Source organism: Tamandua tetradactyla, chromosome 3 (genome assembly GCF_023851605.1).
Source record: "Tamandua tetradactyla isolate mTamTet1 chromosome 3, mTamTet1.pri, whole genome shotgun sequence".
Lineage (NCBI taxonomy): Eukaryota > Metazoa > Chordata > Mammalia > Pilosa > Myrmecophagidae > Tamandua > Tamandua tetradactyla.
In genome coordinates, this window is record NC_135329.1 from 80,479,440 (window position 1) to 80,494,407 (window position 14,968).

The window sequence follows — 14,968 nt, forward strand, 5'->3', positions numbered from 1 at the left end:
GTTGTGCACTAAACAGGTATCACAATCCCATATTCCTACTGCTGGCTTACATTTGTGTCCAAAGCGTGACCCTGATGCAGAGACAGTTGGTTTGCCATTTATATTTGATGTCACAAATCCAGTCTGTTTAGCAGCTTTGCAGCTTCACAGACCAGGCACTTCTGTTCAGCAGCACCTCTTGATGGCAACTTTGCAGCTCCACAGACCAGGCACTTCTCCGGAACTTTACATGTTTTACGCTGCAGTGAGGATTGACCTTTTAAATTTTCCCCAAGTCCAATTACACTAGGAGTAAAGCTACTTATTGCTGGTTTTGTATCAACTACCTGGCTTGTCTGGAGTAGACATGTTTTACGCCGCCATGATGATTGACCTTTTAAACTTTCCCCAAGTCCAATTACACTAGGAGTAAAGCTACGTCTTGCTCGTTTTGTAGGAACTACCTCGCTTGTCCGGAGTAGACATATTTTACGCCGCCGTGATGACTGACCTTTTAAACTTTTCCCAAGTCCAATTACACTAGGAGTAAAGCTACTTATTGCTGGTTTTGTATCAACTACCTGGCTTGTCGTAGTATGCTGAGCAGCAAAAGGATCTACCTTCAGTGATATGAAACCAGGGTTTCCCACAAAATCTAGGACATTTCCTTCTTTCACAGATTTTGCTTGGCTAAAAAGGCCTTCACAAACTTCATCTGGTTTCTTCTTACAGCTTGTATTACTCACAGAAGTGATATTTTGAGCTGAAGTATTTATCACTGGGTCTGCAGTACTAGTGGTGTCAGAGATTTCTGCTTTTGTAGCAGGCACACTAGATGGTGGAGATTGTATATCTGCCTCAGTCACTTTTACAAGTGGAGATGAACCTCGAACCTCAGGACTGCTTGAGTTTACAGGCCATGTAAGTAACCACTGAACACCAATTCCAGGTTTGGCTGTATCACAAGCAACACATCTTCCTGCTTCAGGTTTGTTGTGCACTAAACAGGTATCACAATCCCATGTTCCTACTGCTGGATTACATTTGTGTCCAAAGCCGGACCCTGATGCAGAGACAGTTGGTTTGCCATTTATATTTGATGTCCCACTTCCAGTCTGTTTAGCAGCACCTCTTGATGGCAACTTTGCAGCTTCACAGACCAGGCACTTTTCCGGAACTTTGTTCCGGAGTAGACATGTTTTACACCGCCGTGATGATTGACCTTTTAAACTTTCCTCAAGTCCAATTACACTAGGAGTAAAGCTACTTATTGCTGGTTTTGCATCAACTACCTGGCTTGTCGTAGTATGCTGAGCAGCAAAAGGATCTACCTTCGGTGATATGATACCAGGGTTTTCCACAAAATCTAGGACATTTCCTTCTTTCACAGATTTTGCTTGGCTAAAAAGGCCTTCACAAACTTCATCCGGTTTCTTCTTACAGCTTGTATTACTCACAGAAGTGATATTTTGAACTGAAGTATTTATCACTGGGTCTGAAGTACTAGCGGTGTCAGAGATTTCTGCTTTTGTAGCAGGCACACTAGATGGTGGAGATTGTATATCTGCCTCAGGGACTTTTACAACTGGAAATGAAACCCTAAACTCAGGACTGCCGGTCCTGCTTGGAGAGGTCATTTGTCCCTTATTTGTTAATGGTTGTGAAGGACTGATGGGTGATGGAGAGGACGGTGTGGTTCCAGAGGAACTTGAACTGCAGACAGTCAGTGAAGAACTGGTGATTGGTGGAGAGATTTTTGATAATACCGGTACTTCCATTCCCTTTTCCTTTGGCAATTTAGTTGCAGCAAAGTGTGTTCTGTCTTGCCTTGTTTTGCTGCCTCCATTCCCTATTCCAGAAGATAACCCGTTGGCTGCAGGTAGATTGAAATTTGGGCATGGAAATCCACTTTCTTGTTGTCTATTTTGTCCTGGTGTCACACTTTTTTCATACTGAGTATTGTGCTTGTACTTGTCAGCTATTCTTTGATAAGTCTTTCTCAATTTATGAGTAAGGATCACAGATGGTTTAAAACGAACAGCGTGATTTGTTGCTATGGAAACTGCCTTTGGGATCAAAGGTCCCTTAACAGGGGGATACTGAGAGTCCAGCTTAATTTTTTTAGCCTGAAAATCTGTGGAATATACATAACTTCTATCAAGATAATTCACAGGTGACGAAACCGCAAAAGGTATTTTTTTTGCATCCTGTAGAGGGCTGGACATCTTCTCTAAGGATTGTAATATTCGCCGAGCTGCTAAACTAGTCACACCCAGAGATTGTGCATTGAGTTGCTTAGCTTTCATCTGTCTTCTAACTGGTGCCTGGTAAGGAGTACTCCGTAGTTGAGACCATCCTGCAGGAGCTGAGGCAGCACCATATGTTGCTTTTCCAGGATAAAAAGGAGAATCCCCAAACTGATTTGTTTGAAGGATCGAAGAATTCCCAAGTGAAGAAGAATGTGTTTCAAAGGCAGACAAGTTTAATGCTATATGTTTATCAGAAGCTCTTGAAGAAAAATCACTGGTAGTTGAGCTGTTATCATCATGCTGATTTTTCTTTACAAAGGAAAATCCAGAACCGCCAATTGGCAATGCCAATGATACAGTCGACCGGCGGTATAAGGCAGGGGATTCCAACATGGAGACGCGCAGATGGCTCTGATGAAGAGAAGGCCTTGTTGACACATCTGCATGACTTGAAGCAGAGCTAGTTGTTGAAGGTTCTTCTGTATTATCGGCTGTTGGTGCAGGAGTGATCCTCCCATCACTAGTACTGGAGCTCTCCTCAGTGGCCTGCCTGAGATGCTCATCTTCTCTATTTTCCTGCCCACGTGGTACCTCCCCTGTGTCTGCTGAGCACCCATGTACATCTTCATTCGTGTTGAAGTATCTCTGCAGCCATCCGGGCACAATATTCCTTATGGATTCTGTAAGCCTTCTAAGCATGCCCCCATGCCTCGGTCGCCCCTGCATATAAGGCTTCATCAGCCCTTTGTGGATAGTTCGTGTCCGGATCTTGCCGCCGCCCCTCCCCAGTCCTCCGACTCCGGAGGCCATGGCGAGGCTCTGCGGCTCCTGGTCCGGCCGGGACCGGCGGGTGACGGGGCAGGTGAGAGGGGCGGGAGAGCCGGAGGCGGGACCTTGGGGCAATCCCCCACCCGGGCTTGGCCCAGATGGCCGCTGGATGGGGACACAGCACCCCGGGGACCGCGAGGTTGAGAACAGGAGCAGAGCAACAGTGCTCACTGGCAGAGGGGGGGCTTGGCGGCGGAGAGACAGCTAAGCTGGCTCGTGTCCGGTGGTCCTCCGCGGAACCCGCGTCTGTGACATCACGGTCTCTATGGAGATGCCCCGCAGAAAAAGGCGCGGGAGGCTCCTCGCGCTGCTGAGTTCCAGCTGGACCCATGGCCTGTTCTTTTCCGTTGCTCAGGTGGTTGCTGCTGCACCTGAGGCCCCCCGGTGCCGCCCGCCTTCCCTACCCCTTTGTGCACAGCGCCTGCCCCCGCTGTGGTAGATAGCGCAGCTCTGCCTATTCCGTTGTTTTTAATGAAGATATGTCCACATTTATTTGAAACATAATTCTATTGAGCACTTAATATACTACAGCAAATTGTGAACATAACTTTTACATGCACTGGGAAACCAAAAACAACGTGGAATTCACTTTATTGCAATGTTTGCTGAATTGCAGTAGTCTGGAACCAAACCTTCAATATCTGGGACCCCCTGGATAAAGATTACAGGCTGCCTAGGGGTTAGTTTAGGGGGCTAAATAGTTCTAAAATTCTTTATTAAGAAAACAACACCACTATATGCTTCACCCCATGTCCTTCTCCCACAGGAAACCATTTTGATTGTTTTACACTTTTTCCTGGGTGTGCCATCTCCATTTCATCCCTAAGAGCTAGCTTGCCTTCTTATGCCTAAGCCCTGCGATGTCAGAAAGAAAGATAGATGTTAAAGATTGATATAGTATAATCTAGGAATGCCTAGAGTGTATAATAATAGTGAAATATACAATGTACAAATTTTAAAAATGTTTTTGCATGAGGAAGAACAAAGGAATGTCATTATTGAAGGGTGCTGAAAATAGATGGTATTTAATATTGTAAAATTTCACCTTATGTGTGAGACTAGAGCAAAAAATGTTTGTTACAAAATTTATATTTTGACTAGTGCATTTCCTAATATAACTTATGTAGATAGTTTGATTGAATGCCATAAGTACTTGCAATCTCGGGTAGGACATGAGAGTTTGTTGGTTTGTCCAGAGTGATGCCCCGATGAATCCCAGAGTGATTCGATCAGTGAGTGGAAAAGTATTTGCAAAGCCCCCTTCAGAGAATGGTGAGAACGGGGAGAAATTCAACTTCCCCAAGTTGAATTCTTGATATTCTCACAAGCAGTGTGAACAACCAAAGTTATAGGCTGAGCCCCCAGTCTTGTGGTATGTTCATATGTAACTTAACCCCACAAAGGATAGGTCAAGTTTACTTAAAATTTAGGCCTAAGAGTCACCCCCAAGAGAGCCTCTTTTGTTGCTCAGATGTGGCCTTTCTCTCTCCAACCAACACAACAAGCAAACTTACCACCCTTCCCCTGTCTACGTGGAACATGACTCCCAGGGGTGTGGACCTTCCTGGCAATGTGGGACAGAGATCCTGGAATGAGCTAAGACTCAGCATCAAGGGATTGAGAAAAACCCTAGAATGAGTTGAGAATTAACATCAAGGGATTGAGAGAACCTTCTAGACCAAAAGGGGGAAGAGTGAAATAAGACTATGTGTCAATGGCTGAGAGATTCCAAACAGAGTCGAGAGGTTATCCTGGAGGTTTTTCTTATGCATTAAAGTAGATATCACCTTGTTGTTCAAGATGTAGTGGAGAGGCTGGAGGGAACTGCCTGAAAATGTAGAGCTGTGTTGCAGTAGCCATGTTTCTTGATGATGATTGAACAATGATATAGCTTTCACAATGTGACTCTGTGATTGTGAAAACCTTGTGTCTGATGCTCCTTTTCTGTACCATATCAACAGATGAGTAGAACGTATGGAATAAAAATAAATAAATAAAAAATAAAAATAAAAATATAATAATTTTATAATTATTATATAAATATAATAAAAATAAATAATATGGAATAAAAATAAATAATAAATGTTAAAATAAATTTAGTTTGAAATGCTAGTGATAAGTGAAAGCAAGGGGTAAGGGGTATGGTATGTATAATCTTTTTTTCCCTATCATTTTATTTCTTTTTCTGTTGTCCTTTTATTTTTTTCTAAATCAGTGCAAATGTTCTAAGAAATGATGAATATGCAACTATGTGATGATATTGTGAATTACTGATTATATATGTAGAATGGAATGATATGTTAATATTTTTGTTTGTTAATTTTTTAAAATTAATAAATGAAAAAAAAAGCAATTCTGAAATAGGTTACCAGGGGCTGAGAAGAGGAAGCTATTGCTTAATGGGTGCAGATTTTTTGAGGTGATAAAAAAGTTGGGGTAATGAATACTGGTGATGGAAGCAAATTACTGTGCAAGTAATACTACTATACAGTTGATAGTGGTTAAAATGGGATATTTGAAGTTGTACATTGTTAGTACAATTTTAAAAATGTTTGGAAAAAAGTAATTCTGGAGACTTTGTTTCTTTTCACAGTCTGATACAAATATCAGTTGCCACACTACCAAATTTCTGCAGCAATTTTTATCTAGAGAAGCAAGCTGGCTCACCATTTATATCTGTTCATGTGACGGAGCTAATGATAGCTGCCAACTTTAACTGAAGGCACACTGTGTGTCACACACCATTGGGCTCTTTATACATCAAATCTTCTCAGAAAATCCATGGGGTAGGTAGGTCCTATCATTATGCATATCTTACAGTTGAGAACACTGAGCCTGCCACGAAGTGAAGCTGCCCAAGGGAAAAAAGATAATTGTAACACTGACCAAGAATACTGGTGACTCAGGAACCATGTTATTTCCAAAAGAGCAAAAACTTCTGAAAACAAGAGTATTTTATTTTTACTTTAGCCAGCAGTGTTGGTACAAAAAAAAACTCTCAACTTTCAAAGCCAACTGTGTTCTGTCCCCAGACTTCTTCTTGGATCATGAATTCATATCCAGCTGACAAGTGCTCCAAAGAAAAGAAACCCAAATTGTGAGACAAACATGCCTATTTCCCATCAGAAGAAAGCTAAGAAAGCTCCCAGCATTTTTCCTGAACTAGCCTTGGAGCAAGTGGCTTCATCTGGAATGGCTGAGGAAAGGCCAACTCTCTCCTTCCCAATCACCCCCACCAAGGAACACCAGTTGCTCACAGCAGTCGCAGAGTCTATACTGGATGCCCTCGAAGAGGAAGAGACTTCAAAGTCAGACCTATAAGGTCTGGCCTCTGAAGAAAAAAAATCTTGGTTTGAGCTAACCAAATCAGTGCTTCAGGACCACTTATTCCAAATTCACATTTTGCCAGACATTCCAAAAGAAAGGCAAAGTATCTGCCTCACTTCAAGGCTATGGCCACCCCCAACATGCTACACTGTTGTCTTCAGGTGGAACTGCTTTCCATGGTGAACTTTTTCTCCTGGGTTAGGCCCAATGGTGCTGAGGGGATCTGGTCACTAACAGTCATCGTTTCTTTAAGAATTCCAAACCACATACTTGTCTGGCTTAACTCTTCCTTTTTTTATCTTTTCCCCAAAACCTGTTTTACATCTTCTAGCCTAGTTTCAAAACTACAAACACACTGAAACTAAAACAGGAAACACAAAAATAACACAGGAGCCAAATACCATGGTATGAGATAGTCAATACTGTAGCTTATACTCAAATCGTCCCACCTCAGCCTTCTCAGGGGCTGGAGAAAATTTAGTATGCTCAGGAACTCACAGGCAGCCACTGCAAGGTCCCTCCAAGACTACATGGTCACGTGGGTCCAAGAGCCCAGTTTGAGATGGCAACAAAACCAACATCAAGCTGTGTTTTTCTCGCCATAGGAAGCCCGTGTGTTTTCTGGACTAGAGTTTCTGCCCCAGCTCCAGGGCTGGAGATGTCAGCTCCAAGTAGCAGTGAGGTCTGGAAATTAATACTGAAAACTACGCTTTGTCTGGATATCATCAAGAATCTGTTGCAGCTCCTCATCTTCAAATCGCCCCTCCAGGCTACAAGAAAATCAAAAGAAAGGGGTAATTAGTGATTAAAGGGTCTCCCCACACTCTTCTTTAAGAATCTGTTGCAGCTCCTCATCTTCAAATCGGCCCTCCAGGCTACAGGAAAATCAAAAGAAAGGGATAATTAATTGTGATTAAAGGGTCTCCCCACACTCTTCTTTAATGCACGCTTATCTATGAGCTTGCCACACATTCTGTTGTTATTTTCTATTTTTTTTCAAAGAGACAAAGAGATTATTACTAGGCACATAGTAGGAGAGCAGATAGCCTACCAGCCCAAGATCTGTCTCCCAGAACTGCAGTAATTCTGGTAAGTTTTTATTAAAGAAAAAGATGGGCAGGGTTTAGGGTAATGAGAACAGTGGTCCCAGATGATGTAATTAAAGGTGACCTAATTATTGAGCATGTGCAGATTGATTACGTGCTTAGTCACAGAACATACGTTAAGAAAATGGAAGAATGGGGTCCAGGTGACTTGTAGGTTGAAGTCTAAGCTACTGCACATGTCAGGCAGGTCCATTTTGGTTAGATTCAGTCTTGGTTATCAAGATAACTTTGGAGTTGGGGTGAAACCCACTGTATATTTATGCATAAGCACTTTTTACTATATATTTTTTCTATCTGTTTCTTTTCCTTTTATTTCAAGCATATAAAAGGTAATACAAAATAAGTTAACTTTAACAGTTAGCCCTATTTGACTTAGATTTCTTTACTAAAACCTGACAGAAACTGATGGGCCTTGTGTATGTTGTCCCATCCTAGTACCTTCCCTTTTTCCCCCAGAAGTAACCACAATCCTATACTTGGCATTTATCATTGTTATACAAACCTTTATACTTATTATACATAAGTATCCATAAACAATATATAGCATTATTTTTCAACTTTATAAGGAATGGCATCATAACCATGGTTTCTTCCTGCAACTTTTTTTCTCTCAAAATTAATTTTAACACACATTCTATGCTGTTTCAACTCTTTAATTTTTTTTTTTTCTTTTTTAGGTGCATGGTCCAGCAATCAAACCCAGATCTTCTGCATGGAAGGTGAACATTCTACTGCTGAAGTACTCTAGCTCATTAATATTTTTACTGCTGTAAAATCCACATTGTATGAAGATATAATAAGCTATTTATCAATTTTCTTGTTGACTGACATTCGGCAAATTTCTGTAACTACTAACCAAGCTGCAATGAACACCGTAATATATGTCTTCTTGTAAACCTGCTTGAGAGCATATACCTAGAAATGGATTTTTGGATCACATGGCATTAACTTTACTAGATGTAGCCAAATTCTCTCAAAAGTTACTGCAACAATTTACACTCTTACCATTCTTCCTAACATTTGGTGTAGTACGCCGGCCGTATATACCTAAATTTTAACCTTAATTTAAAATTTAGAATTTCTTACCTCCCACTACTAAGCTTGGTATGAGGGCCTTGGACTCCTCAGCAGTCTCTGGGCAAAGATTGGCCAAACAGGCCAACTCAAACTTATGAAGCTTTTTCTGGAGCAACAAGCTGATCATAGGAAGAGAATCCAAAAGAAAAGATCAGCGACTGCTCCACAGGAAAAGGGGGCATCAAATATAGCTAGCAAGGAAAAAGTAGAGCACTCAAAATCCTTCTACTATGGCTAGGTATGGCTGCAAAATCCTACTTTCATATCATCTCCTATACCTAATCCTGGAGAACAGGGAAGTTCCAGTAAATCAGTCACAGGCCAAAAAGGGCAGAGGACTACAAGTTTTGAAAAGCCTCTATATGTACAACTCAGGAACTTAAACTTTTGCCCAGAATTTTGTCCTCTGTTCCCTGCTTTTCTTCAGTTTCCTTTGATTTTAATTTTATGTCAACCAAAAAATGCAAACATCTTAACTTATGATCATTCCGTTCTACATATATGATCAGTAATTCACAATATCATCATATAGTTGCATATTCATCATGATGATCATTTCTTAGAACATTTGCATCAATTCAGAAAAAGAAATAAAGACAACAGAAAAAATTCATACATACCATATCCCTTACCCCTGCCTTTCACTGATCACTAGCATTTAAATCTAAATTTATTTTAACATTTGTTCCCCTATTATTTATTTTTATTCCCTACGTTTTTCTCGTCTGTTGATAAGGTAGGTAAAAGGAGCTGTGGGCACAGTTTGCGAAAACTTACACAGCTATGCAGCTATTATTTGTGTGCTTTTCTGTATGTTTGTCACATTTCAAAAAATGTGTCTAAGACTAAGACTGGTCTATAGGTCTGAGTTCCAAAAGGAGGAGTGCTCTCACCAGGAGACACAACAATGATTCTATTGAACTGGAAGTTAAGACTCCCACCTGGCCACTTTGGGCTCCTCATGCCTCTGAATTACCAGGCAAGGAAGAGGATTACTGTTCTGTCTAGGGTGATTGATCCTGATCATCAGAGGGAAATCGGACTGCAACTACACAAAGGAGATAGGGAAGAATTTTCCTTGAATATAGGAGATCCCCTAGGACATCTCTTAGTCCTATCATGCCCTGTGATTAAAATCAATGGAAAACTGCAACAACCCAATCCAGACAGGACTACCAATGGCCCAGAAACTCCAGGATTGAAGGTTTGGGTCTCCCCACCAGGCAAAGAATCACAGCCAGCTGAGGTGCTCACTGAGGGGAAAGGGAACATGGTAGTGGAACAAGGTAGTGATAAACATGAGCTACATCTACATGGTCAATTGCAGAAATGAGGGCTGTAGTTGTTGAATAGTTCTTCCTTATTTTGCCAAGAATATGTTTGTATATATGTATTACTCAAATATTTTTATTTCCTTTGCTCTTTTACTCATTATCACCCAACCATTGATAATAGCTACTTTTTATCATATTTATTAGGTTAAATCAAAGAGGAAGAGTGAAACTCACTGAAGGACTTTGCATCCTCTTCTGTGGGAAGCATTAGCATGTTTTGGGGTTGTACATAGGATAGTTTGTCATGTGTGACAACAGTTAAATCTCTGCTGTTGCCTTTATTTGGAGATAAATAAAGGAGATGTGTCAGTGCCCAGATGACAAGGAGTGGACTGGTGATGTTTTCAATGTGTCAGCTTGATTAGACTAAGTTTCCAGTTATACAACCAAATACTAATTTACGTGGTTTTGTAACTGTACTTGTAGATGTCCATAACCGATTGACTTCAAGCAAGGGAGATTATCCTGCATAATCTTTGTGGACTTGATTCGTTCAGTTTTATGGCCTCAAAAGCAGAGTTGAGGCTTCCCTTAGGAAGAAGAAATTCTGCCCAAGGACCCATGCGCAGGTTTCCAGCATGCCCTTCCTGACCACCTGCCCCGTGGATTCACACTGATGTCAGCCAATTTCTTGCAATAAACCCCTTCTTCTGTCTCCTACTGGTTCTGCCTCTTTGGATGAACCATAACTTAGAGAAGTAGAGACACCCAGCCCTGGGAAAGATGCCCACACTCCCTTCCTATTCCATCAATTCACTGAAATTTGTGTTGCTGCCACAGGAAAGGCAATCATGGGGACTGCGGGAAAGGCATGGGTGGGTTATGTCCTCAGAACTGTCCACAGAAACGAGAAAGATGAGCCACTTTCAGGGAAGCTAAATAAACCAGGGGTGCATGCCTCTCTCCACCAGTCATGTGTGTGCTCATTGGGTGGGAACTGTGAATTATTCAGCTTTGTTGCTTCTGCAGAGCACAACAGATTCTTAAGAAATGCATATCACCAAATAAATACACAAAATAAAATTGATAAAGCCTGGGGGTGTTCACAGCCATTGCAGCCTAGAAACAGACCCTACCTTCTGTCTGTCTGGGCTGAGCATTTTAAGGAGGATATAAGCTAATTGGCAGAAATTTCTGCAAGTTTCTCTGATATAGAAATAAGACAAATGAAGTATCCCCTGTGGTACTCTACTTCCTATTCCCATGTGTTGGCTGCATTGCTAAAATGTGCTCATTGTAGGGTGTTCTCACACAACCCAGAACAATCAGCAGCACTTTATCCTTGTTTTATATAGTAGCTTCAATGCAATATCGTATGTTAAATATTAATATGTGCTATCATGTCATCTTAGAAGAGTTGAAAGGCAGTTTTTAAAATGTAATTATAAAATCATACAACATCAAGTTTTGTATACACATTGCCTAATATTATGGGAAACATGACATATTGAAATGTTGCTTTGCTAAGTGTACATGGTATATATTAGTAATAATACTTTGTTATGATTGCTACATGGGTAGTCTTACAAATGAATACAAAACCTTTACAAATGAATACAAAACAAGAATATGGAATGAGATATGAGTGAATAATCTGGACGCTGGATGGGAGTGGATTTAATGCAGACTACGGATTTCCTGTGCATGGACAGATGCAGGTTCCCAGGTGGGGCGGGGACCCAGGGCAGGCGGGGGCTGCGATTGCATAAGGAGCTGGTCAGCACGCTGGTCTCACCTCTCACTGGTCATCATCACATTATCTGAGTGCAATAATGAGATGAGTAATGTACAGCCTCAGCTCACGAAGTCTTTTCAATTGGGAACGATATCGTCCTTTGATAATATCTCTGGGAGAAGGGCATGCCCAGCACAGGCAGAGGAGACCTGAGCAACGTGCAAGCCACAAAGGACCTCACCTGCATGCAGCCCAGGAAGGACACATGGAGCAGACCTGACCCACCTGCAGCCCAAGACACATGAAGCAAACCTGACTCACCTGTAGGACAGAGATGGAACAGATCACACCAGCCTGCAGCACAGACACCTGGAGCACACCTGACCAGCCCAAACCCAGGACATATGGAGCAGGTCTGGCCTGTCTGCTGGACAGACACAGTGCAGAGCTGACCCACCTGAAGCCCAGGAAGGATTGATGGAGTAGACTTGACCAACAAGGAGCTCAAGAAGGACACATGGAGCAGAACTGATACCCTGCAGGACAGACACATGGAAAAGAAATGACTCATCTGCAGCCCTGAAAAGACACATGGAGCAGCCCTGACCCACCTGCCACCAGGACACACAGATCAGAACAAACTACCTGCAGGACAGACACAAGGAGTAGACCTGACCCACCTGCAGCCAAGGAATGACACACAGAGCAGACCTGACCTGCCTGCAGCCCAGGAAGAATACATGAAGGAGACCAGACCTAGTTGTTAGACAGACACATAGAGCAGACCTGACCAGCCTGCAGGAAAGACACACAGACCAAACCAGACCCACACGCAGCCCAGGACACACAGCAAACTTGACACACCTGCAGGACACACATGTGGAGCAGACCTGACCCACACACAGCCCAGGACACAGAGCAAACCTATCTCATAGGAGCCCAGGAAGGATACAGTGAGCAGACCTGACCCACCTGCAGCCCTGGAAGGACAAACAGAACTGACCTGACCCACTTGCCCCCAGCCAGCACTGCCCAGGTGAACAAGCTGCACTGCCAAGTGATAATAAGTGGCTGGCTCTAAGCACAATGCGGCAAAAACTAACAGAGCCAGCACAGCCAGCACTTTGAGGTTGTAAAGTACCAGGAACATGCTTCCTAGGGCAACCCTCAGCCAGTGGGAGCTAGAGGACCTCTCTCAGAGACCTGGGGTTGACAATTGTGCAGGACCTTCTTTACACTTCTCAGCAGGTACCAGAGGGACAGAGCTGCGGCCCACGGTGACACTTATTTGGTAATGCTCACTTCTTGTTGGCCTTTCAACCTCTTTATCTGCTCTTACCCCATATTCTGTGAACCACCTCTCACATAAACTACCTCCAGGGGCCAGTGAGAAAGATGCTGCCTACAGGAAGAAGGGAGGTCCTCGGGCAGTGTTCCACCCAAGGGATGCTGGGGGCAGGCTGGGACACTGGGCTGGGTGGGCACTGGGCAGGACCAGGCTGAGCCATAGGCTGAGTGTCAGGCTACGCTGGTGCTGATGCTTGGGCATGTGTCCCCCTGGAAGGGTGGGGAGCTGTAGTGGCTGTGTATGGCATGTGTTCCCCTAGGAGGGTGGGGAGCTGAGGGGCACTGGTGTATGCAGCGTGGGTCCTCCATGCCAAGGTCAGGGCCTGATGGGGGGAATGCACTGGACCCTGTAGCTGGCTTAGGGACATTCGGGTGGGTGAGCCTGATAGTACTGGAACCCAGTTCACCCAGAGTCCCCAGGCAGCAGCCCTTCTGTATTCCTAGAGGTTAGAACCCCCCACCCAGTGGTCAGAGGTCATGCATGGCCTCCCCTAAGGCCCATGTCTTTTAAAATGAGGATTTCCTCCTCAAGATCTGCCCCGCCTTCCATCATTACTTCCAGACTTAATTTCTAAGGTCAGATTTGAGCATAGCTCAGGAAAGAAAATCAGCCTTTCCCATGTGGGCATGGACCCTGAGGGGTCAGATCAGGTGGGTGGTGGGAGAAGCTGAGGCTGGATGTGGCATGGAGGTGGCTGTGCTGACCATCACTCCCAGCCAGGCCCCTGCCAGTCCTGAACCCTGGCCAAGACGAACTGGGCCTGAGAGAGAGAACAGTGGTCTTCAGTGAAGGAGAGAGAGATGCAGCACTTCCCCCTCGCGGTGCTGAGGAGGGCTCCGAAGGCTTTGGGGCTGGGGCAAAGTGGAATAAGCTGTCATGCAGGACTGAGGACTCTCAGCCAAAGGTGAAGGGAGGTGTGACCCAAGCTTCCCCACCTCTTTTGGGTGGACAATTCTGAAAGGCACTGCACAGCCTCACTGGGCTGCCCCTTGGGATCGATGCAGGTGCCCCTGGTGACAGTTCCACAAAGAGCCACCCACTGGCTTCTCCTCCGTTCCATTCTCACCTCCATCTTTCTCATCTCTGCTCTCCAGAAGCAGCTTTCAATAACCCACCTGCACCCAGAGCCTTTTCTGAGGCTGCTTTTGGGGGCACCAGAGCAGCACCCTCTAATAACCATAGTTAAATTACCACCTGCACACCAAATCTCTCTTTTGTTATAACCTGGCATGGGTCACGACGAAGAGGGGCTGTGAGATGGGCTGATTTTCAGTCCCTCCCTCTGGGTGCAGACGCTGATATCCCATCACCATGCTCTCCCATCGAGTGAAATCGGGCTGTGATTTCCCCCATCTTACAGTCATTTCAAAAGATTGTTCTTGGCATAAAAACAGAGACAGTGAAATACAGCAGAAAAGCTCAGTTATGAAATCTGTATCAGCTGTAATGATAACAGAGCAGACATCTGAGGAAGTCACAAAACTTTTGAGCACCTTCTTAGAGGGAGGCAGCTTAAAGAAAGTAGCCTGTGCAAATATCAGTTCACATCTGTTTTAGCCTGCAAGCAGCTGGGACTGCGATATACCAGAACTGCAACAGATTTTATGAAAGGGAATTTAATAAGTTACAAGTTTACAGTTCTAAGGAAGTGAAAGTGTCCAAAGAAAGGCATCCAGGGAAAGACACCTTAATTAAAGAAAGGGTGATACATCTGCAACACCTGTCAGCTGGGAAGTCACACTTCTGGCAGTCATTGCATGATTTCACTTGAAACATTCATTACATTATATACTAGTGATTACCCCAACATTTTAACACATTTAACCCCATCTCGTTAACCCTGCCTAGATTTAGATATGTTCTACATCTCTCCTTAAAAGGTTTGCCTTGCTTTTCTTCATTCTTGTCACTCTATCCTCTTGCTACCTAGTACCTTAACACTCCTGGGGTTTTAGATCAAGATGATTATAAAGTTATTTTTATTTTAATCACACATTTGAATCCACTATTTAGTGTTCCTATTTATTTTTCTGAAAATTGTTCCT

The 14,968-nt window shown here is 43.4% G+C and overlaps 1 pseudogene; it reads right to left on the reverse strand.

Annotated features, from left to right (window-relative positions):
- Positions 1 to 97: 97 nt before the first annotated feature.
- On the reverse strand, positions 98 to 3,203 carry LOC143677425 (nuclear pore complex protein Nup153 pseudogene; annotated as a pseudogene).
- Positions 3,204 to 14,968: the final 11,765 nt, after the last annotated feature.